Source organism: Eschrichtius robustus, chromosome 15 (assembly GCF_028021215.1).
Source record: "Eschrichtius robustus isolate mEscRob2 chromosome 15, mEscRob2.pri, whole genome shotgun sequence".
Lineage (NCBI taxonomy): Eukaryota > Metazoa > Chordata > Mammalia > Artiodactyla > Eschrichtiidae > Eschrichtius > Eschrichtius robustus.
Genome location: NC_090838.1, coordinates 1,977,825 through 1,998,462, shown reverse-complemented (window position 1 = coordinate 1,998,462; position 20,638 = coordinate 1,977,825). Strand labels below are relative to the sequence as shown.

The window sequence follows — 20,638 nt, the reverse complement described above, 5'->3', positions numbered from 1 at the left end:
TGGTCCTGGGCAGGCACCGGCCATGGGGAAGCCCTCCCTGTGGTTTTGGAGGTGAGTTGTTTTGTAGACGGTATATAGTTGGGGTGTGTGTGTGTGCAGTTTATTCATTCTGCCGATCTGTCTTTTAATTGATGTATTTAGACCATTGAATTTATTGGTGTGTTAGGGCTGAAGCAGGCCATTTATTATCTGTTTTCTGTTTCTTTGTTTCTCATTGCTCTGTTTCGTTTTCTTACCTTCCTGTGGGTTACTTGAACATTTTGTAAAATCCCATCTTGATTTATGATGTTTTGAATCTACTGCTGTGTATTGTTTTCTTGGTGTTTACTCTAGATACTACACTTCACATACATAACTTCCCAAGTCTACTTCCAGAGAAGTACAGAAACCTTCTATGCAGAAAGAAGAAACCTGCTTTGCCCTCCCCACTTAAAAAATATAATTATCTTAAGGTTTTCTCTACATACATTGACATCAGATGTGTTATTTTCCATATATGTATATATTTTTGTTTTTGTTTTTCTTACTTTTAGTTAAAAAATATAAATTTATTTTCTCGCATGGTCCTCCCTCTGAACCACTTTACCTTCAGTGCCACCTGCCCTCATGCTCTGCGGCTGCTTTAGCCATTCAGGTCGTCGTTGCTACCTCTGCGCTTGCGGACATTTCCTTACGTCAGAGTTACAGAGTTAGAAAAACCGGAAAAGTATGGCAATTCAGAAAGTCTTCATTTTAAACCATGATACTGTTTCTGCAAATCGGTTTTGAATGATGGGGTTTTATGATAATTATTCTCCGTTATTCAATACAATGTAATTATATAAGATTAAAAAAATCTTCCATTTAAAAACAAGCAATAACTATTTAGTTGGGTCTCGTACTTGCCTCGTGTTTCCGTCTTGGCTGAATCACACCATTCTGAACCAGAAGGAAAGCCGTGTCCGGTAATGGGATGGTGGGCTTGGCCAGCAGAGGGCGAAGCTCTTCCGGGATCCCGAGGCCGTGGTTTTCATCGCTTGTGTTACATTGTTTCCCTTGTGCGGGGACAGAACACTCAGAAATCAAGTCAGGGACGTCTGACTTCTTTGGGGCTGCTCATCGTCTTTTGAATGGTCTTCCTGTATTTGGGGGAGATTCCTAGGTGATTGTCCCACTTCCCTTATGGAAATAATCAAGTTTCCGGTGTCCCTCGGGGCAGGGACCCAGCAGGTGACCCAGGCTCCTCGGGTCGAGGTGGCCACGTCGGGGGACAGCGGGGGCTCCCTCTGTCACCGGGGTGGGGCTGCAGAGCCATCGGCTGGGGGCTGGGGGTCGACGGCAGCAGTGCTGCGGCCTCCAGGTGGGAGCAGGTCCCGGCCTGGTGTGGGCCGGCCTGCGCGATGCCCGGTGACCGTGGAGGCTCCCGCTGGGCCGGTCCCGGTGGGGTTTCCAGCACCGCCACACGAGGGCCTGGTTCTCCGTCACGACCGCCGCGCCCTCTTGTTCATCTCTTCTTTCAGTCAGCAGGGTTGGCTTGGTGGGCGCAACCGAAGTCTGACAGACAGGCTGTGTCGGTGGCGGGAGGCCCCACCCTGGGGGTGGTGACAGTGGCCGCTTCCCGCAGCCGAGCTGGGCCGTCTCCAGTTACCACCCCAGGCCTGCAGGGCAGGACGCGGAGGCCCAGCCTGTTCCCCTCCCGGTCGGGCCACCCGGGCTCCCGCGTGCCGGCCGCCTGTGCGCCGCGCGGCCCTCGCCGCGTCCGGAGGAGACCCCGGCCTGCGCGGAGCTCACGGGCGGGTGGCAAGGACGGGCCCTACCCGGTGCCCCCGCGGCGGTGTTGCCCGGGACAGGGATGGGGCGTCAGAAACGAGCCGGGGCTGCGGGGCCAGCACCAGCTCTCCCGGTGGCGACCACTCAGCCACGACACAGACCTGCCTCTCCTGGACGTCCCCTCGTCGTCCCCGTTCCTGCCTCCAGCGCCCGTCGTTTCCCAGGCTTCACGGGACCAGCTTCCTGTGGCCCGTCAGTGCGCTGAGAAGACGGCCATTCAGAAAAAACTAAGGGACAAAGAGGAAAACGCTGGGCCGGGAGGAGGACGGGGCGGCCTGGCCAAGCTGAGGGCCTGGATTTAGAGGAGGGAGGCCTTCTAATTCCTAAAGCCCTGTAGACGACGGGTCACCATTTACCACACGTGCTGGAATGGTTCATTTTCGTGAGTGACTTGAGAGGAGACAGTTCCTTCTAGGAAGAACTGAATCCTCTGAAGTGTTGGTTTGTATTTTTTTCTCTACTTTAAAATCAGCTTTCCCTGTGATCCGGGAGTGCGGCGCCATCCTGATTCCCCAGCAGGTGCAGGGTGTCAGGCAGGGGCTCCCTCCACCCCTCGGATCCCCCGTGCTCCCACCCAACGCCCCGGCACCTGAGTTAGACTCCGGCTGATCGAGTTCAGGGAAATTAGTTTCTTTTGCCGTATGCCAAGAAGTTTCTAAGTGCCTGGATCCAGAATCCCCCTCGAGTCACTGTGGGGTTATTCTATGCAGGGGTTTTTCCTTTCCTTTTCACCTGGAGGGCCCGCGCAGCCCGTGTGGACTCAGGATCCCTGTTAGGAAGTCCTCCTGGGTTCTGCTCTGTCACTCCTGGCCACCTCCCCGCCCTCCGAGCTCCGTGCCGGTCTTGTTAGCTCCTCAGCGGCTGCCTCTCCCCCTCCTCCCCCTCCCTTGGCTCAGAGTCAGGGGTTCCGACTGAGCTTCTGCCTTTGTCTTTATTCCCTCGTGCTCCTCGTGGAAGCGCCCGCCACATCCAACGCCCAGGATATTGTAAATGGTGAATTTGAGTATCCGAAGATTTCAGATTGTTCATCATTCTTTGCCACTTGTAACTTCGTTGTTGTCTAACCATCTTACTGTATCACTCTGAGCTTACATTTGGCCAGTCTTTGAACTGAAAGTGAGAGGTGTGAATTGTCAAACCAATATAATGTGGCCAGAAATACTTTCCCAAGAGTTGTTTGGTTTTTAAGCTAACAAGGTTCAGGTGTGTTTGCTCGAGGGCCTGCAGGGCGTCGTGAGCCTCGGGGTGATTATGAATCACTCGGAAACGAGCTGGCCCAGCTGGAAGGAGTGAGCTTGTCCCCGGACCCAGCGGCCTGGTCAGGAGGGTCCCCGCATCCAAGTGGCCGCCCCTTGGCCATCCGTGGGCGAGTCTGAGTGACGCGCCTCTGCCTGTTGAGAAAGGGGCCCTGTCTCCATCGCGTCCACTGCATCTTGCTAGGAACCGAGTTGCTGATCCCAGAAGGGGTGCTTAAAAAGCGAGGTAGTGTATCATCTTAGAGTAGAAGCCGCACATCCTGAGGGGTGCGGACCTCTGCTTGTCCCAGGAAACCACCGCACCCCGAACACTGTGGGAACCCGACAGAAATTGCTTTACGATTAAGTCAGCTTCCCTGCCCTCTCAGACTGTCTCTCTCCAGACCTTGTACGGGATTCCTGGCTCCTCATGGTCTTGTCTGGCCGGGTTGCCTTTCTCATTCGTCAGGATGGACTCGGAGGTTTTCCACTGTTTGAAAACTCAAGTGTGCCGCTGGAGACCAGGATCTCGTGATGAAGGATAATCAGGAGGGTGTTCCGGGGCGACGGCAGGAATTGCCACCAACTACGGGCTCATGTTGCCACCAACTACGGGCTCGTAGGCTTTGTTTGCTCGCTCAGCGCTGTGACCTGTGGAACAGGTGTTTGCACGGGAGGTATGCCCTGCTGACACCTGGCTTACAAACACACCGTCGGAGCACCAGGTGCTTGTATGCAGGGACTCTCTACCTTACTCCTGACATAAGTGGGTGACATGCAGCTTCCTGTTTTTGTCTCTGAGTGACTCTTTCTTCGATGGAGCTTGGTGTTGGCAGGCGGGGGCTGTGACAGGGCATCGGGTGAGTTCACAGAGTCCACTTGACCTTGACCCGTGGGAAGTGGTTAGAACACTCATCGGAGCGTGAGGGGGGGACACAGCCCTCGTCCGTTGGTGACGCCCGGGCAGGCTTTCTAGGTGCCATGGGGACCATCCGTCTGACCGTTCCGTTGTGTGTTTGTGGGACTCGAGCCCCGAGTGCCTGAGGGGCGCCAGGATCACCCACAGTCAGAGCTGGACTGAGCTGGGGCCCACGTCCTTTTGGTCCTTGCTCGCTGAGTGACATCTCAGGGACACGTAAGATTTCCTGTAAGCTCTCAGGACGTCTTTCGTGATCTGGCAAAACCAGAGAAGAGCTGGGCTGCAACCGCTCTGTGTGTGTGTGTGTGTGTGTGTGTGTGTGTGTGTGTGAGAGAGAGAGAGAGAGAGAGAGAGAGAGAGAGAGAGAGTGAGACAGAGACAGAGAGAGACAGGGGGAGAGGGAGAGAACATTTCCGTTTCTGAAATTGAAAGCCTGTGCACAAATGGTGTTTGTAAGTGGGCTGTGGGGTAAAGCTAGCAGTATGCTTTGCCCACTGGGGAAAAGAAGCGAATATGTCTTTGGGCTCTGTTCCTGGAAAAGGAGCTGCACATGCGAGGAGAAGCTCCGTGAGCTGCCTGTGCCTGTGGCGCTGGGTCTCGGAGCTGTCGGAAGAGCCCGTGGACCCAGAGCCACGTGGCAGGACCGCGGGCAGCGCCCTGTGGGGAAGGCGGAGGCTCGCGTAGCTTCATGGGGAGAGGATTCAGGACAGGGCAGAGCTCCGTGGCCGTGTGCCTGGGGATGATGCCGACGAGGGCTCGTGTGGCCCGCAGGGCTTCCCTTCCCGACTCCAGAGGGAAGGTCCGGATGCAGCGGGGGAGGGAGCGGCTGGCACCGGGTTTGAGGCTGTCCTGCACGGGGAGGGGGGGGCGTCCCTCTCACCGTGGTCGGGGGTGTGTGTTTGTGGGCTCCTCTCTCCTCCTGGGGCGCTAGCCCCATCTCCACTGCTAGTGATGGGATGGAGCAGCCTGACCCCCGAGTGTGCCCCCCGTAGAGCAGATTGAGGGGTGCGCAGCTCTGCGGAGGACGCAGGGTACCGTCACAGCCCTTGAACAGTGGCGGGAGGGTCCTTAGCACAGAGCCAGTCTGCAGACACGGCCAAGACAGTAAGACCCTAGGTCGTATCGGGATGACTTTGGAAGCCGTCAGTCCCTTCGGATTAATTTTTCCTCCCAGGACACAGGGAGAGCCTGACGGGTAGATCCAGGGAAGCAGGTGTCACTTGACGTTAGAAAGACTGGGCTCTGTCCCGCTTGCCAGCCGCCAGTGAAACCGGCACAGCTAGTCCTGAGCAGGGATTTCCAAACTTTTCTTTTTTAAAGACACAGAGCCCATTTTTCATATATATATATGTATGTGTGTGTGTGTGTATGTATGTGTGTGTGTGTGTATATATATATATATAGCACTATAGTATGTCTGTGTGTAGAGTGGATAGGACCACAGCTGCTGGCCTGGCTGACAGGGTGGCCTCTCTCTGCTTGGAGTCTGTGATGTTCAAATAGCCACTATTGCATCTGATTAAATTCAAAGAAGAAACATCTTACCGAGCGCTCTGTGTGGTTTCTGTTAACTTCCCACCACGTTGCAGGAGCTCTTGAGACATCAGAAGGGTGGGGTCTGGGCAGAGTCAGAGTCGCCTGTGATAAAGCTGCCCATCACCTGACCACTGCCTAGAGTAACAACTAATTTCTCATGGCGTGGGTAGCTCTTACCTGGAGCCGATAGCAAAGTTGACCCACTGCCTGGAGACACCTGTTCTAACACCTGTCAGGGCCGCGCTTCGCTGTAAACCCAGGAGAAAGGGGCAGTGAGTGTCTGGGGTGTGAGAGGGCACGCAGAGGTGGTAGAGCAGCAGTGCACATGGTGACCAGTCCAGGAGGTGCCCACGGACCAGGCTTTCTGCTGCTCTTCTCGGAGCCCAAGTGGGTGTCCAGGTGGCAGGACCCCAGGGGGGAGCCGATGGCTCACCATGGAGCGTGCAGTGTTGCTGAGAGGGAGGAGCCGGAGCCACTTCCCGTCTAGCCGGGGCCCTGCTCGTTGGGCGCTGCATGGGCTGCAGGGCGATTCCATCCCTGTCACCAAGCAGTCTGAAGGCCCGCCCTCACCATGGACACCACGGAGGAAGCCTCTGACCCAGGGCACGACGCCCTTTTCCCAGCGTCTGCTGAACGGCCCTGGGAATTTTCGTTGGAGTGGCCTGGCGGGTGGCGCTGGGGGCTGGTGGCGAGGCTCTATGTGTATCAGCATGTTCTGGGCTAAAGTCATTCAGCAAATCATGTCATGAGTCTGTAGATTCGTGATGTGGTAATTTCTCAAAGATTGTTCTGTGATGGAATGAAAGGAAACAAAAGAAGTGCTGAGAAAGGAGGGCACAGGACTCAGGAAAACTCATACAGTGGAGGAAGAATATGTTTTTTTATTCACCTGGAAGCCTGCATTAAACTGAAAGTTTTTATATAATTGGTTTAGAATGGCTAATCTTGTTTAATGTGAAAAACGAGACTCTTGTGGGTTTTTTTGCCCTATTAATGGCTATATTTTTCTAGATTTAGCCATTAAGGTTTATATTCAGCTTTAGTTTTTTTGCAAAACATTTCCCCTCCCATCTCTGCCTCAAATTTTATTATATTGACATTTGGTGAGAGTTGGATCCTTGTCTTAACCCATTGGGGCAGCTATATAAATACTGTAGATTGGGAGGCTTATAAACAACAGACATTTATTTCTCACGGTTCTGGAGGCTGGAGGCCCGAGGTCAGGCCTTGGGCCTGAGAGATTCCATGTCTGGTGAGGACCTGCTTCCTCATCCATAGACGGTGTCCTCAGATGGTGAAGGGGTCGGTGGTGTCTTTTACAAGGACGCGGACCCCATCACGAGGCTCCGCTCGTGACCTGACCACCTCCCAAAGGCCCCGCCTCCTGATACCATTGCATTGGGGGTTAGGATTTCAACATCGAATTTGGAGGGGGGTGGGTGGGACACAAACCTGTAGTCTATAGTCATCCGGTATAAAGAAATAGGCACGACTTTAATCTGTCCCTACTGTTGGCATCATCTTGGCAGAAGTCGCCATGATGCAGCTGAGGCCTTTTTGGAGGTTGTTATCTGTTCATCACAGGAGCCTGGGTGGTGTTGGCAGCATCAGATGAACCTGGGTTTGAATCCCAGCCCTCCACGAGGCTGTGTGACCTTGGGGAAGTTTCTCGGGTTCTCTGAGGCTTAGAATCGCTATTTGTAAAGGAGGCATAACACACCTACGTGTCAAGATCGTTGTGGTGACGAGGGAGATGCTCGAGGTGGGTCTCACAGTAGCCAGCTGTAAAGGAGAGCTCCGTTCATCACCATCGTGGTGGTGTGAGGAGCGTCCCGGTCATGTTAGGCCCGCGATCTTTGTCAGCCTGGCCGGACGTCAGGGTCCCCCGAGTTCCCCGTGCAGGTCTCAGTCCTCGGCCTTACCTGGAACCAGAATATTTCGCAGTAGGACCAGGCGGCAGGAGTTTTAAGCCATCCCTGAGTGGTTTTAGCAGGTAGCTAAGACCTTGTTCAGAGAGCAGGACACAGTGGGCCCAAGGCCACCGCGTTGTCTAGCAGTGGGTGCCCGGGCGGTGCCCCTGGGGTGGCCGCAAGACAAGGGACAGACGGCTTTGGAGTCGGGCAGAGATCCGTCTGATTCCCAACTGTGCCCTTACCAGCTGTGTGCCCTCGGCTCTGGGTACGTGGCCGCACCAACTGTCCCATGTGATAATATCCAATTGCGTTCTCGCCAAGGAAGTCTGGGTAATGGTTGATACTTAAGAACTTTGGTTTTGCTGTTTGTAAAATGTTAATAATGCCATGATACAAAAAAATAATAACCGGCAGGTCTGTCGTACGGATTAAAAGAGAGGCTGTGGACAGGACCTGGCCCAGCTGCTCACCCACATCCCCTCGTGGTATCTTCCCACATGCATTTTCAACATGTTGCCCACTGAATGTGCATTCATGCTGGTTGTTTTTAAACCTCTTGTCTTAATGGAAGTATGCATTGTATTTAGATAAAGCTATTTTTAAAATACATCTTTTTTATAATATTATTTTGATCTATATCATCATGCATTTAGCAAGGAGCCATCTTTCCTAGATCCTTTTGAAAGCAGATGGGTTATAAATGATAAATCTTCAGTGCCTAGCAGAATCTGATACAGAGAAGGCATTCAGGTATGTAATGAACTGTGTGCTATTCACATAAGACGGCATCCCATTTTGCCTCGATGTGAATCCTAATTACAGAAAAATTGAATTCTTGACCTCCAAGTGTCTGTGTAGTGACGCTGGGTGCGACTGTGACTGTTCCCTGAGCTGTGTCCCCCGCCGTCCCCACCGCTGCGGGCACTGGTGCTCAGACCCAGCGGGAGCTCGTTCCTCAGTGTGGACACCGGGTTTCAGGGCCGTTGTCCTCATCGAAGCCGGAGCTGCGGAATCTCGGGAGCTCGAGCAGAAAGCCGAAGTTCAAGCCTGTTTTCCCTCCCGATCAGAGAGCCGAGGGCTGCCTCCCCGCGTGTGGAGAGGTTCAACAGCCGTGGCTGCTTCCCCTGCTCCCCGGCCTGGCCTGTAGCCCTAGGAGATGAGACGGGCTTTCTCCGCGTCCCTCTTGCTTAGTTGAGGCAGAAACAGGCACACGTGGTCCAGTGGCCATCAGCCTGGTCGGTCACAGCAGGACCGGGGACGTGGGCTCTGCCTCCCAGGCGTCCTGTGCCTGCGTTTTGTCCTCTTTCCATCCCCGCCTTCCCTGGGTCCTGTTTCGCCCCTGCCCCCATCACCTTCCTCCTTGGCAAACCCTGGGGCACCTTAAATTCAGTACGGATGGCCAGATGGCAAGAGCTGTGATAAAGCCTGAGTCGGAATTAATAACCTTTAGGAAATGTTCCTAAAGAGGTTCAGCCGGAATTGATTGCTGTGGCCCCGTCTTAGGGGAAAAGATTTTCTCTTGACTGTGTTTTAGGTCCCCGGGAACTTTTAACTTTCCAAATCACAGCCCTCCGTACCTGATTCCCTACCACATGTTAGTGGCAAAATAGCATCTTTACTATAAGGGGTCATCATTTTGTATCCTTTTGCATTTAAAGAAGGGTTTTGCGCCTCTCACCATCTTTCGAGTGCTTTACATGACACGATGACGACCGCTCGGCACTGTCCTGGGCTGTTTCCACCTGCTGGCTCTGGCCTAGGCCTGTGGGTGCGGCGCTGGGCCAGACGCATGAGGAAGAGCGCCGCACAGGGAAGCAGGTGCAGACCCTAGTGGAGAAGAGCGGCACGCGGGCGAGTTAAAGTGACGGAGGGTGTGGTTTTGGTTGGGGCAGGAGAGGGGAGAGCGTGCATGCGTGCGTGTGTGTGCGTGCCACACGTGTGCACTGTGCAGAGATCTGGGAGAATTCCGCTCCAGGGGCTGCCATGGGCCTGACACAGGCAGTGTCCGCACGTCCAGGTGCAGACAGCGCGGAGGCCAGGCCGGCCGTGCCGGGAGTGGGAAGCAGCCGGCCGCCTTGTGAGGTGGGAGGCTGGTGGGCTGGGTCCTGGAGGGCCCTGCAGGCCCAGCTCTGAGGACAGTGGGACGTGTGGCCAAGGGCAGGGGACGGGCGGCTCGCCCATCCATCCTTTCCGCGGGTATGTATCCAGCTGCTGCTGCTTGCGCAGCGTGTGCGGGGCTTGAGGGAGCACAGGTGCTTGCGACCTGCCCCCGGGGACGGGCCTGTGCCTTCGGGGGCCAGGGCTGTGGGGCGGGGGCGGGGCAGAGCAGGGGCGGAGTGCGGCGCCGCGGGAGGACTTGGGGGCCGTCCTGTGAGAGCTGCTGGCGGTGCCAGCTGGGGGTTCTGGATACCCTGATGCCTGGGGTCAGAGGAGCAGCGACACTGGTGCTGTTGGTGGAGATGGGGCGCCTGGGCGCCTGGGTGACGAGGGGTGCGGGTTCGGCGCTGGACGGGAGGTGTGTCCCGCGTCCGGTCAGTGGGGCTGCCCATGAGCACTGGGTGCGGTGGGCACCTCTGCGGGTTCAGGGCCGAGCCCTGGGCCTGCAGCGCCTGCCGGCCGGGGATGGGGAAGCTGAGGCGGCAGCGAGGGTGGGGAGCTGGCGGGCTGGTTCCTGTGCCGCCCGTGACCGAGCCCAGGCTCGCTCTGCTCGCCACGCAACGGGCCAGTGGCCGAGAGGTGAGGGACCGGGGCAAGGAGTAACGGCTTGATTCAGCAAGCCAGCGACCCAAGAAGACAGTGGGCTCATACCCCAAAGACCCATCCTGCCTGCGTTAGAATTCAGGCTCCTTTTATACTGCAAGGGAGGGAGTGAAGTCGGACACTTCCTGGTTCCCGTCGGCCTCCGGAGGGGAGGTGTTACTTTCTCGCTCCTGCCATCATTCACAGGGGGGCCTGGGCAGGATGCTTCCTGGGAGCTGGACAGGGGTATTTTAGCTTAACGCTCACTGCCTGGGAGGCAGGGTCCCCAGAGGTGGGCCATCATGGGTAATTTAAGCTCATAGGCAGCAGCCCTTTAATGATGAACTTGTGGTAGAGGACAGAGGGTTCTTCCCTGTTACACCAAGCGCCCAGGCCGGGGAAGCGAGGACCCAGGGCCGCCCGTGGGCCTCGCCCGCCTCCTGGGCCCTGCGTCTCCCGCCCCGGTTCCCGCCGTTGGTTGTGGAGGCGTCACCTCTGGGTCTTGTCAACACCCCCCCCTCCCCCACGTCTGCACGGAGGGAAAGCCACTCTGAGGCTGGCGTCCTTTGGTTTAAAACTCCAGTCTGGGACGTAACCCTCCTAGAGGGCAAGAGTGGCAGAGAAGAGAGGCAAAGCAGTGGGCACGCGGAGGCGGGGGGAGGGCAGCAGAGAGGCGGGGGGAGGGCAGCAGAGGGGTGGGGGGAGGGCAGCAGAGGGCCAGGGGGGAGGGCAGCAGAGGGGCGGGGGGAGGGCAGCAGAGGGGCTGTCCCCTGTCGCCCCGCCCAGCCAGCCCTGCTGCAGGAGAGAGCAGGTGGGCAGCTGAAACTGCAGAAGCGGGGCAGTGTGTGAGAGGTGCGGGTTTGGAGGGCTGCCTTTAATCGGGGGAGACGGTGGGTGGGGAGGGCCCGGGGGAAGCCCCGTGACCTCAGCAGGGTGGCTGCCTTCCCGCCCGCGTGCCGGGACGGACGCGGTGGCCTGGGGGGACGTCCAGCCTGCGCAGAGGGTGGCGCCAAGGTGATGCCGCGCTCTGCATTTTGGAGAGAGTCCCTCCCCGCCGCCCCTCTGCCACTCTCGTCCTGTGAGAGGACGGCCAACTGAAGGACCTGGACCCTCCTTTGAGAAGCCCCCTCCCCATAGACGTTGCGTTAGTGCAGGGCCCTGCGTCGTGTGTATTGAGTAAGATGCGTCTGTTTTTAGAGGTCAGGCTCCCAAGGTGGGTGTGTCTCCGCCATCCTGCAGCGTCTGACCCTGTCTTCAGTGGAAGCTTTTCTCTGAGATGGTGAAGGGTCGGTCCTGTCCACTGGGATCTGCGCCTTGGGACTCGAGTCAAGCGTCTGCCACCCCGGCACTGGCTGATGGGTCCAGGAGCGACCCTTGAGGAGCCCGAGGGAGGGAGGGGAGGGGAGGCAGGTCCTGTTGCCCAGCGATGACTCCAGTCAGCACGTGTTCTTCCGAGGACCACGGCAATGGCCTGGCTTTGTAATTGTCTTGTTTTTTATAGTAGTATTCCTGCATCATTAATGACTGTAATTTGCTCGATACTGCCAGTCAGAGAAGCAAAAGAACTTTCCAAACACCCTAGCAGACCAATGATGGAAAACCTTTTTTCAGCTGTAACATCTGGTGTTTCATGGTCATCTGTCTGTTTATCCCATGGTAACTTTTGGAGGAGTTGGGTAACTTTAATGAAAATTTCTGAAACTACTAAAGCGTCCCCAAATCTGCTTCAAATTCAGTGTTTGAATTCCTTTTCTGTTTTGGGGTGAGATAGTGGTCTGTAGTTTAGAGGACCTCTGTGTCCCTTAGTTGAAGTAGAAGAGCATTTGGAAAAGAACGTCCCTGGTTTCCAGTGAGGGATCCGGGTCACGCGTGGCCCACTTCTCCTGCGGACTCCCTTCCCCCAGCACCACTCCTCCTGTCCAGACTCACCTCCCAAGATCCTCTCTCTAACCCACATTGCAGGTGGTGGGGGGACAGCCCCAGTGCGTTAGAAACCCTGGGTGGGGACGCTGCTGGTCTTCTAGGAGCCAGCGAGGTCCTGTCCTTAAACTGCACAGACTGTGTGTCCAGGATTTCACAGGAACGACTCCTGGGAAAAAGGAGACTAACAGTCTCAGGAGTGGCCCTGAGGGTGCAGATAATGTCGTGGAGCCTCAAGGCTGGGGCAGGTGGGTACAGCCGGCGCGAGCAGAGTCAGGGAGGAGACGGATTGGAGCTGGTCCCTGCGGGAAGGGCCTTCCTGGTCTTCTCTTCCTCTTAGGAGACCAGAGAGCCTGGCTGATGACGGGCACACAGTGAATGGGTGGGTGGGTCGCACGCGGGACGGGCACCAGAGCACCTGTCCACCCGTCCATCCCTTGGTCCATCGACCCAGCAAGTACCGTCGAGCACGTGCCATGTGCCGGGCAAGTCTCTCGTGTTGGGAAGACAGGCGTTACCTAGACACCCCGCCCACGTGGAGCTTCGTTTCGTGGAAGCAGCTCTGTGTCTCTTCAGCAGGCCCAGTGCCTGGTGTCGGGAGCTTTGTTCTGGAGTCCGGCCTGCGGTCCGTCTGCTCCTGCCTGCTGCCGTGTCCTCGGCCGTGTCCTCGGCCGTGTCCTGGGCTGGCTACCCCTCTCTGAGCTTTGGTTTCCTCTCTGCATGTGAGACGGGTGAGCCGTTGTGGGGCTGCTGGGCACACGGACGTGGTGCGTGTGCCCTGCGAGGGGCCCTGGGGGCCGCGAGGCGATGCAGGGCACCCCTGCCCTCCAGAGCACACTGCCTTTACTGTGCGCTGACGAACGGGCTTCCCACTCCATGAGGTGAAAGTACAAGACCTCTCAGAGGACACGCCTGGAAGCTTGACAGCCACGGCAGCTCCAGACCGAGCTCCAGACTCTCACCTGGTGTTCCCACGTTCCCAGGACGCCCCCGGCAGGAAGGCCTCCTGGACCACCCTCCTCCTGTGCGCCTGTCCTGGGGCTGAGATCCAGCTCTGCCATGGAGATGAGTGGAAACTGTGTCAGGAGAGGTGTTTTCAGGGTCAGTGGTGCACGTGGACTTCACACACAGGTGTACTTGGTGACAGCAGTTACGACGTGCCCTTGGGGTTCGCCTGGAGCTTCTGGAGGGATGGCGCCGGGGTCCTCGCGAGGCCCATCTGCTCCCACGTGCAGTGGTTGACACTGGCCCTCGGCCAGGAGCACTGAGCAGAGCGGCTGCAACATCTGCGTGGCCTCTCGACGTGCCTGCTTGGCTCCCTGGTGCCCGGGCGCTGGGTTCAGGGGCGAGAGAGCTGAGAGCGGGTGCACCTCTCGGTCATTTTCAGTGGTGGTATGAAGTGGCTCTTGTATGTAACCAGTTCTCCTTTGGTGGACATTTATTTTCAGTGTTTTTCTCTCATAAACAAAGCTGTATTGAAAATCTGTACATACTTATCTTTTGTTCTTGTTTGAGCTTTTCTTCTGGAAGAAGTGCTTGGTTGCTGGGGATTTTCCCACGGCCTTCACAGCTCCTTGGTCCCTCCATGGCTGAATTGCAGGGGCTCCTGCCCTCGAGTCCCGCTGCATCCCCCGCCCCCTTTGCTGCCTTTCTCTCCCTCCTGCCGCCTGTGCTCCGGTGAATGTCCCTGCAGGTTGGCTGGGCCCTGCTCCTGTCTCCTCATCCTGCTGCCGAGGCCGAGGGAAGCCACCACCTGAGTGTCACCTGCAGTACAGGGGACAGAGCTCCCCCCCAGAGGTGACAGGCATCGCTTTTACTCACCACTCGTGGTGGCTCCCCCAGCCATGAAGGATGCTCCAGGGAAGGAACCAGGTTCCCATGTGCAGCACTGACTGAAGCTGCCACACGCTGAGGAGCGGGGGAAGGGGAAGCCGGGAAACCGAGGAGGAGGAGGAGGGAGAGGGGGAGGGAGAGGAGGGGAGGGGGAGGAGGACGGGGTGGAGGAAGGGGCAGGCAGGGCAGGAAGGAGCTGTTGCGGATGACCGACCCTCAGGCACAGGGCGGGCGAGGCGGAGGGAGAGCGAGGGCTGATGCGGGAGCGTGCAGACCCGTTGCCCAAGACCGTGTCGGTGGACTGGGGTCTGTCAGCTCCAGCCGTTTGTTTCTCTGTCGCGTTACCCCTCGTCCAGCAGCTGGGCTGTGGGGTGCCGGCCAGGTGCCAGGAGGGAACGTTATCGGGGGTCCACCGCGTACACACCCGCCACCCGCCCGCTTCCCAGCCCTCCCTTTCAGGAGCTTTCCAGCAAATGAAAACGGCACAGTTAGACCAACTTCAGCCGCCTTCGGGATTTTTAAAGATCTGAGCGCTTGGAGATTGTCCCGTGGAAAGTGCTGTAAATGTGTGAGATGTTGTCAAGCCTTCCAAGCAGCTTTTGTGTGTGTGTGTTTTGTGGAAAGATCCAGAATTTCCAAATAGTGGCCAGTTCATTTAAAAAAGATTGATGATCAGGCAGACATGTTTTAAATGAGTCTTTTACTTTTGTGTTTCAGAATCCCCCGCTTCACTTCCTGCATCTTGAGCCATTTTAAGTAGAATAAAGAGAGGAAAGAGGAGCACTTACAATAAGAAAAAGGAAAAAGGATTATCGTTCCGCTCTCATTTCTAGTTGGCGGGGATTGTTTCCTAAGAGCGCGTCCCTGAGATGGTTCTTTCTCTCCGCTCCGCACTTTATTGGGTGGGTGCGGGATGCTGTGCTCATTAGCCAGGCCGCCAGATCAGCCTGCTTGTCAGTGGGAGGACCAGGCTTCTGGAGCTGGCTCCGGCCCACCACCCCGACAGCAGTAATGGGCACCAGCTGGGCTCCCGCGCCTGCGGAGGGGCACACACTTCAGTGGCCGTTCCCCGGGCAACGGCATTGCGCAGCCAGCTGGCCGTGTCCCCAGCCCGTCAGAGCGCACCCCTGCCGGGCGCCTGCGCCGCAGCCGCGACCGTCCGTAGGCTCTGACGGCAGAGCGTTTGCAGTCGGGGGTCAAGGTTAAACACAAGAACCCCCTGCGCCGGCAGTTCTTAGGGCGCTGGCCCAGGCACACAGCCACAGCTTTGGGGCGCGCGGTCCCTGGAAGGAGCCGAGTCTGTCCAAGTCGGGTTTCCAAGACGGGCAGACTCTCCGTGGTCTGAAGCTGGCCTGCTGGAGGGAGAGCCGGCACCCCCTTAGAGGTGGGCAGGGAGAGGCCTCTGCGGGAGCAGCCGGCCCAGCCGCAGGGTCGGCGGTCAGGGAGGGTGGGCCTGGCCGAGCTGCTCCCTGCCGGGCGCCAGTGCACGGTCTGTGGGCAGGGACTGCAGGGCGAGAGGCAGGTGGCCTGGGCGCGTTCCTGTCGTCACTCGGAGGAGGCTGGCGGCGGTGGCCGCAGCGCCGCCCGCAGGGCCAGCCAGAGAGACTGGGGGAGTCTGGACAGCGCTGGGGCCACAGGTGTGAACGTCTCTGGTGGTCTCAGGAGTAGTGGGGCGGGTGGTCCCAGCAGAGCCGGGAGGGCAGGGCTGTGCTGGAGCTCTGGGACGAGGGCCGTGAGTGGGAACCTGTGCCTGTGTGCTCACTTGGTTCCGTCCTGGCTGGTGCAGGGGCCACACAGGGGCCTGAGGGAGGAACCAGAAGGCTGGCCTGGGTGTGAGGCCTTCCAGAGCTGGGTGGGCCGCCGGGGCTCTGGGCTCGGGGCTCTGGGCTCTGGGCTCTGGGCTCTGGGCTGGGAGGCCGTGGAAAGGTCATTGCCAGGCGGAGACAGCAGGGCCCCAGGGGGACGAGGGTTCTGGCCCACTCGGGGTCGAGCTCCCTGGACACCCTGGCACCGCACCACTCACGGGACCCCTTGCAGAAGCCTTCCCCCTGTAGTGCCCTCAGACCCCCGACCGGGCAGGCCGACAGGAGGGTGCCAGAGGAGCTGCGTGTTTGTCACAGAGCAGGCTGTGGCCGGCGCCCGTGGAGCTGAGATGGGGGCACGGTAGTAACCCTTGCAGCTTTGTGGGCCGTGTGGACCTTTCTCAGGCTCTTCCTGTCTCCCGTTGTGTCCCTCTTAAAATGCAAACCCATCCTCAGCTCGTGGGCCATGCAGAAACAGGCGGCGGGCCCGACTGGGCCGGTGGGCAGGGCGTGCACACCCCGGAGGAAGTTCCGGTGGGTTCAGGACCCGAGAGCAGGTGCGGCCGTGCCGGGGCCGGGAGCCGCTGTCTTTGCTGGCGATGGGGCCTGGCTGCTGGTGACCCTTCCAAGCTGCTCTCGTGAGCAGAAACCCTCCATCGATACCTGAGTCTGAAGCTGAGGCTGCGTCGTCTTGCCTCCGTGACGGCAGCACACCGGAATCGCGGCTGCAGTTGGCGTCACCTGCCCGATGAGCTTTGTGACAATCCACTGCCACCGTCCTGGCATCTCCTGCCTCCTCGCAGGTGCCCTGTGGGTTTGGTGGGGACGGGAGCACGCTCCGTGTGCCAGCTCTTTCCCAAGGTCAGGGCCATCTGGGCTCTCCGATGCCCGTGTGTGATGCTGCCTCTGGCTCCTGTTTTGATGGGTGGGGACGTCTCGCCACTGGCTCCGCTGCCCCTGGGGTGGGTGCTGTGTGGGGGTCCTGCCCTCTGCCTTCCCCAGTACACCTTCAGGAGCTGGGCCTGCTGGCCCTTCGCTGGGGGGCCTTGGCCGCCACCCCATAGGTCTGACGGCTAGACGGGGGGTGTGCTGAGCCTGGGGGCTCCGTCAGCTCTCACGGGGCCCGTTCCTCGTGGCACAGCTGTCCTGGAAGGCGCCTGGCTTCTTTGGAGGGAGGCTTTGAGGAAAACTTACGGTATATTCTCGTGGCAGTGCTATCGGGTCTTTCCCCAGGGGGACCTGGGTTTCCCTAAAGGCAGGGGCCCTGGGCTGTGAACTGTCTCAGGAACCGAGTGAGCGGCTGTGACTCTTCACCGTGGGGACTCAGGGCAGGCTCAACCCAGACCCGAGTCGGCTGGTCACACAGGTCAGGGGCGCTTGAGGACCCGCCCAGATCTCCTCTCTCTTTTCTCCGAGGCCGGAGTCCCCGGGCTGGCGTGCTTCCTTCCTGGGCCCACCCCGTCTGTGGAGCTCACGGCCAGTGCCCCCTCCCCATCCTGTCCCTGCGATGGCGTCTCCCCTGCGAGGGGCTCCTGCACTAGTGCTGGGGGTGAGGCACCTCTCTCTCCTTTGTCCCTCACTGCAGGCACCTTCCTGCGCCGCCGGGCGGTGTAGTTCATGCAGTTCACGCAGGACTCTCTCCTCAAGCACCTAGAAGGCTGAGGCTGTTACAGGCGGGCCTTGGGGCGCGTCTCCGGGCTCACTGGCGGGCAGGCCGAGTTATGCCTGGTCCCGCGGTTGCTTGGTTGCCTCGTGGAGCTGGATTCTGCCTCATTCACCCTGCTCAGCCTGTGTCAGACTCAAAGCTGGCTGAAGTCTCTAAAGAGAACCTGGGATTCTGAGCTGCAGCACCTGCGGCAGCCCCTCCCCTCCAGCTGGGGATCAGACTGTGTCCCCAGCCAGGCACCGCTAGCCCTTGAGCCGAGCCGACCGGCGCGGCTGCTGAGGCCTTACAAAGGCTCTGATCTCCTCTGAGTCCCCTAAGCCCTGGCTGGACTCGACATCCCTGCAGCAGTCTGCACGCTGCGTGGGCTCACTGGGCAGCCTCAAGTACGCCTTTTCCACTCGTTTGCCCGATTATCTTTTTATCTCACTAAGTGCCTTTAGCTCGTGTGTTACATGTAAAAGATAGACTGGCATCAAATTGGCCTTTAAGGCACGGCTCGTATTTTCCCTTTCAGAGCGGTGGGCTGTTCTGGACCCAGGAGGCTTCATCTTATTTCTGACTCTGGTGCTTATGAGCCGTGTGAGCCAGGGGAGGGCAGTTAGGTCCCGGAGGCCTCGGTTTCCTCATCTGTAGGATGCAGAGGCATGGTGCGGAGTTCCCTTCCCGCGGATGTCCTGGGGTCTGAATCTGCTGTGTGAAGGCTGGGCTTGTTCGGAGGCAGGCCCTGCCCTCTGGGGCCTCCTGGTCACCGGAGCAGTAGTTCGGGCAGTTACATTGCAGGTCCTAACTTGAGGATAGCTTTGAAAACAGAGATAAAAGAAGAATGCCTCAGTGGTTATTACAGCATTTTCCTTCTAAAGATCGCGTTTTCCTTCTTAAAACCACCTTAGTTTCTTTGATAGCTGGTGGATGTGTGTTGAATGCTGTTGAGATTCATATAGATATGGAAATCCTTAGAGTTTCAGAGCCAATTTGCATGTCTCGATGGGTATACCTCCAGCGTTTCTCATTTAGTACTGTTTACCTTCCATTTCATCTGCCTCTGAGCATTTGGAGAGTTTCTGATAACGCCTACCGTATTCCTAGGACCAAAGGCACACTCTGATGCAGCGTGTTTTGCAGGTTTGCCCATTTCTAGGGTAGGTGACGTTGGCAGGCACCTCCCGTGGGCACCGAACTCGGTAACTTTCTGGTCTTCCTCAGGATAACTTCTAGCGTGTACATTTTCCAGTGAGGGGCTTCGGACTCACCTTGTACCTTGCACTGACTGAATTCCTGCCTTCTGCCAGGCGCTTGTGTCCCGATTCAGAACCGCCAGCCTCCACCCGGTGTCTGGAGCAGATCCTCCACACTCCTCATCTGTCCTCAAGGCCCTTCCTGGTCTGGCCCTCAGAGGGCTTCAAACCTCATTTCTCCCAGCTTTAATTCACCTTTACCGTATCCTAAGTAGAACCGTTGGCCACTCTCCATCCTCCGAGGTCCCTGGGCCCTTAATCCTGCTTCAGAACGCCTCTGTGTCCATTTCCATGTGCCCAAACCCTCCTTGGGGCTGAGGCCAAGTAGCTCCTGTTCCCAACACCCTTTCCTTTGTTCCTCCCCCCTCAGGGAAGGCGTCTCCTTCCTTTAGCACCTCACCTGGATCTCTCAGAGCACTTGCCGATCTTGACCTTGTATTACTTAACCGTTTGATCGTGTTTTGCATCCTCGTGGGCAGCGTCTGTGTGGGACTCGGCTCCATGCCTCAGGGTCTTCCAGTCGTTCTCTTGGGGGCTTCTGACGGGTTGGCCTCCGGCCTCGGGTGCACACAGAGAGGAGGGGCAGGGCGGCTCTCGCAGCTCTGTGTGTCGCCCACCCCCGCCATCGGTTTCCCAGCCGCCCTGAGGGCAGCTGCTTTGTAGCCACTGCCCATAGTGGGCTGTGCCCGCCCAAGCCCTCCCTTCTGTAAACCCGCTCAGGCTCTTTCTCCCCCTGCAGCCAGTTGGCCATCGGTGTGGACGCAGGCGGGTGCTGGCGGGGCATGTGTGTTCTGTGGTCTGTGCCCTCGGGGCCTGCCTGGCCCTGTGCCCTGGTGGGTACGACTGAGCTCTTGCAGGAGTGATGCTCGGTCAGTTGGTGCCCTGCGGTCCATCCATCAGGGCCCAGAAACACGGTCAGAGCAGTTTTTCAAAAGGCACGTGACTCGCTGGAAGCCTGGGGTCCCTCCGTGAAGCCGATGCTCTGCCGTTTCTGCCACCATCTTCCACACCAGCAGGTCCCCCAAACGTGTGTCCCAGCCCGACCTTGCTGAGAGCCCTCTGGCCCTTACCCCGCCAGCAGGCGGCCGCCGCGTCCCCTCGTGGCTGTGCGGGCCCAGCGTTTCCGGGCGTGGAGGGTGGAGCGAGCGGGGCGCCAGCGCAGCTCTGGCGAAACACCCAGGTTCCTCCTCACCAAGGCGCAGGCGGTTCCCAGGCCTCTTTGTTCTCTGGGGCAGGAAAGAGCGTTCGGGGCAGCGTCCACAGGTCCTGTCCCTGAGGCCGAGGGAAGCCGTGAGCAGGTAGGGCTCCCCCGTCGCTGGGCTGATGGCCATCTGCACTTGCCCGCCAGGGCCCACGGGCTTTCTGCAGAGGCCAGAGAGCGGATTCAACAGGGCCCCGGCGCTCCACGCCCTGGATCCTTAAAGTCGGCGCATGTCTCTGCCGCCCTTTGATGGGGTGGGAGGCACTTTCTGAGGCTTCCAGCCCCTGACCGCACAGGCCACGGGGCGGTGGGTGTTCTACCCACTGCCATGTCAGGTCCATGGAAATGACATATGTCCGGGTGGGTCTTCAGGCCCACTGGGTCTGCTGAGACCTGGCTTTGTCCATTTGTTGCCTGGCCCCCAAATGTCCCCAGTGTAACAGGGGGACATGGGACGCTTTGGGTTCAGTGGACCTTGAACTGCCGGGGTGTGGCCCTGGGCCCGGCGTGTGATCACCAAGTAAGCAGCACGAGGTCCCTGGGCAAAGACTTGGGGAATCGTCTCAGTACACACCTGCCCTGGTGTTGAGGGGTTCTGACTGCGGGGCATCCGGCCGTATTTCCGACCGTGGGTCCCGTGACTGAAATTGGCTCAGACCAGGCCTGGGTAAAGGATCACGACTTTTAGTGGGGTTACTCCCTCAGCCTCCTGCTCACTCACTCTTGTTTCCTTCTGCAGTCGTGTGGACTCCTGCCTGCGTGTACGGGCAGCCAGGGCTGGGTCGGAGGGCCATCTGTTTCACTCCTTGCGGCACCGTCTCCTGTTGTCT

General features: G+C 58.3%; 1 protein-coding gene across 4 annotated transcripts in view; it reads left to right on the top strand.

The window, feature by feature from the left end:
• The window catches only part of EIPR1 (EARP complex and GARP complex interacting protein 1), an 89,329-nt gene that overhangs the window by 29,682 nt on the left and 39,009 nt on the right, over positions 1-20,638 (top strand). Inside the window, exon 1 of one of the 4 annotated variants that reach the window (XM_068564650.1) lies at positions 15,223-15,288. The exons of the other annotated variants lie outside the window; for them this stretch is intronic. The gene's annotated coding sequence lies outside the window, so the exon portion shown is untranslated. Of the gene's footprint in view, positions 1-15,222; positions 15,289-20,638 lie in introns of those variants that run through there. 4 annotated transcript variants of the gene reach the window in all.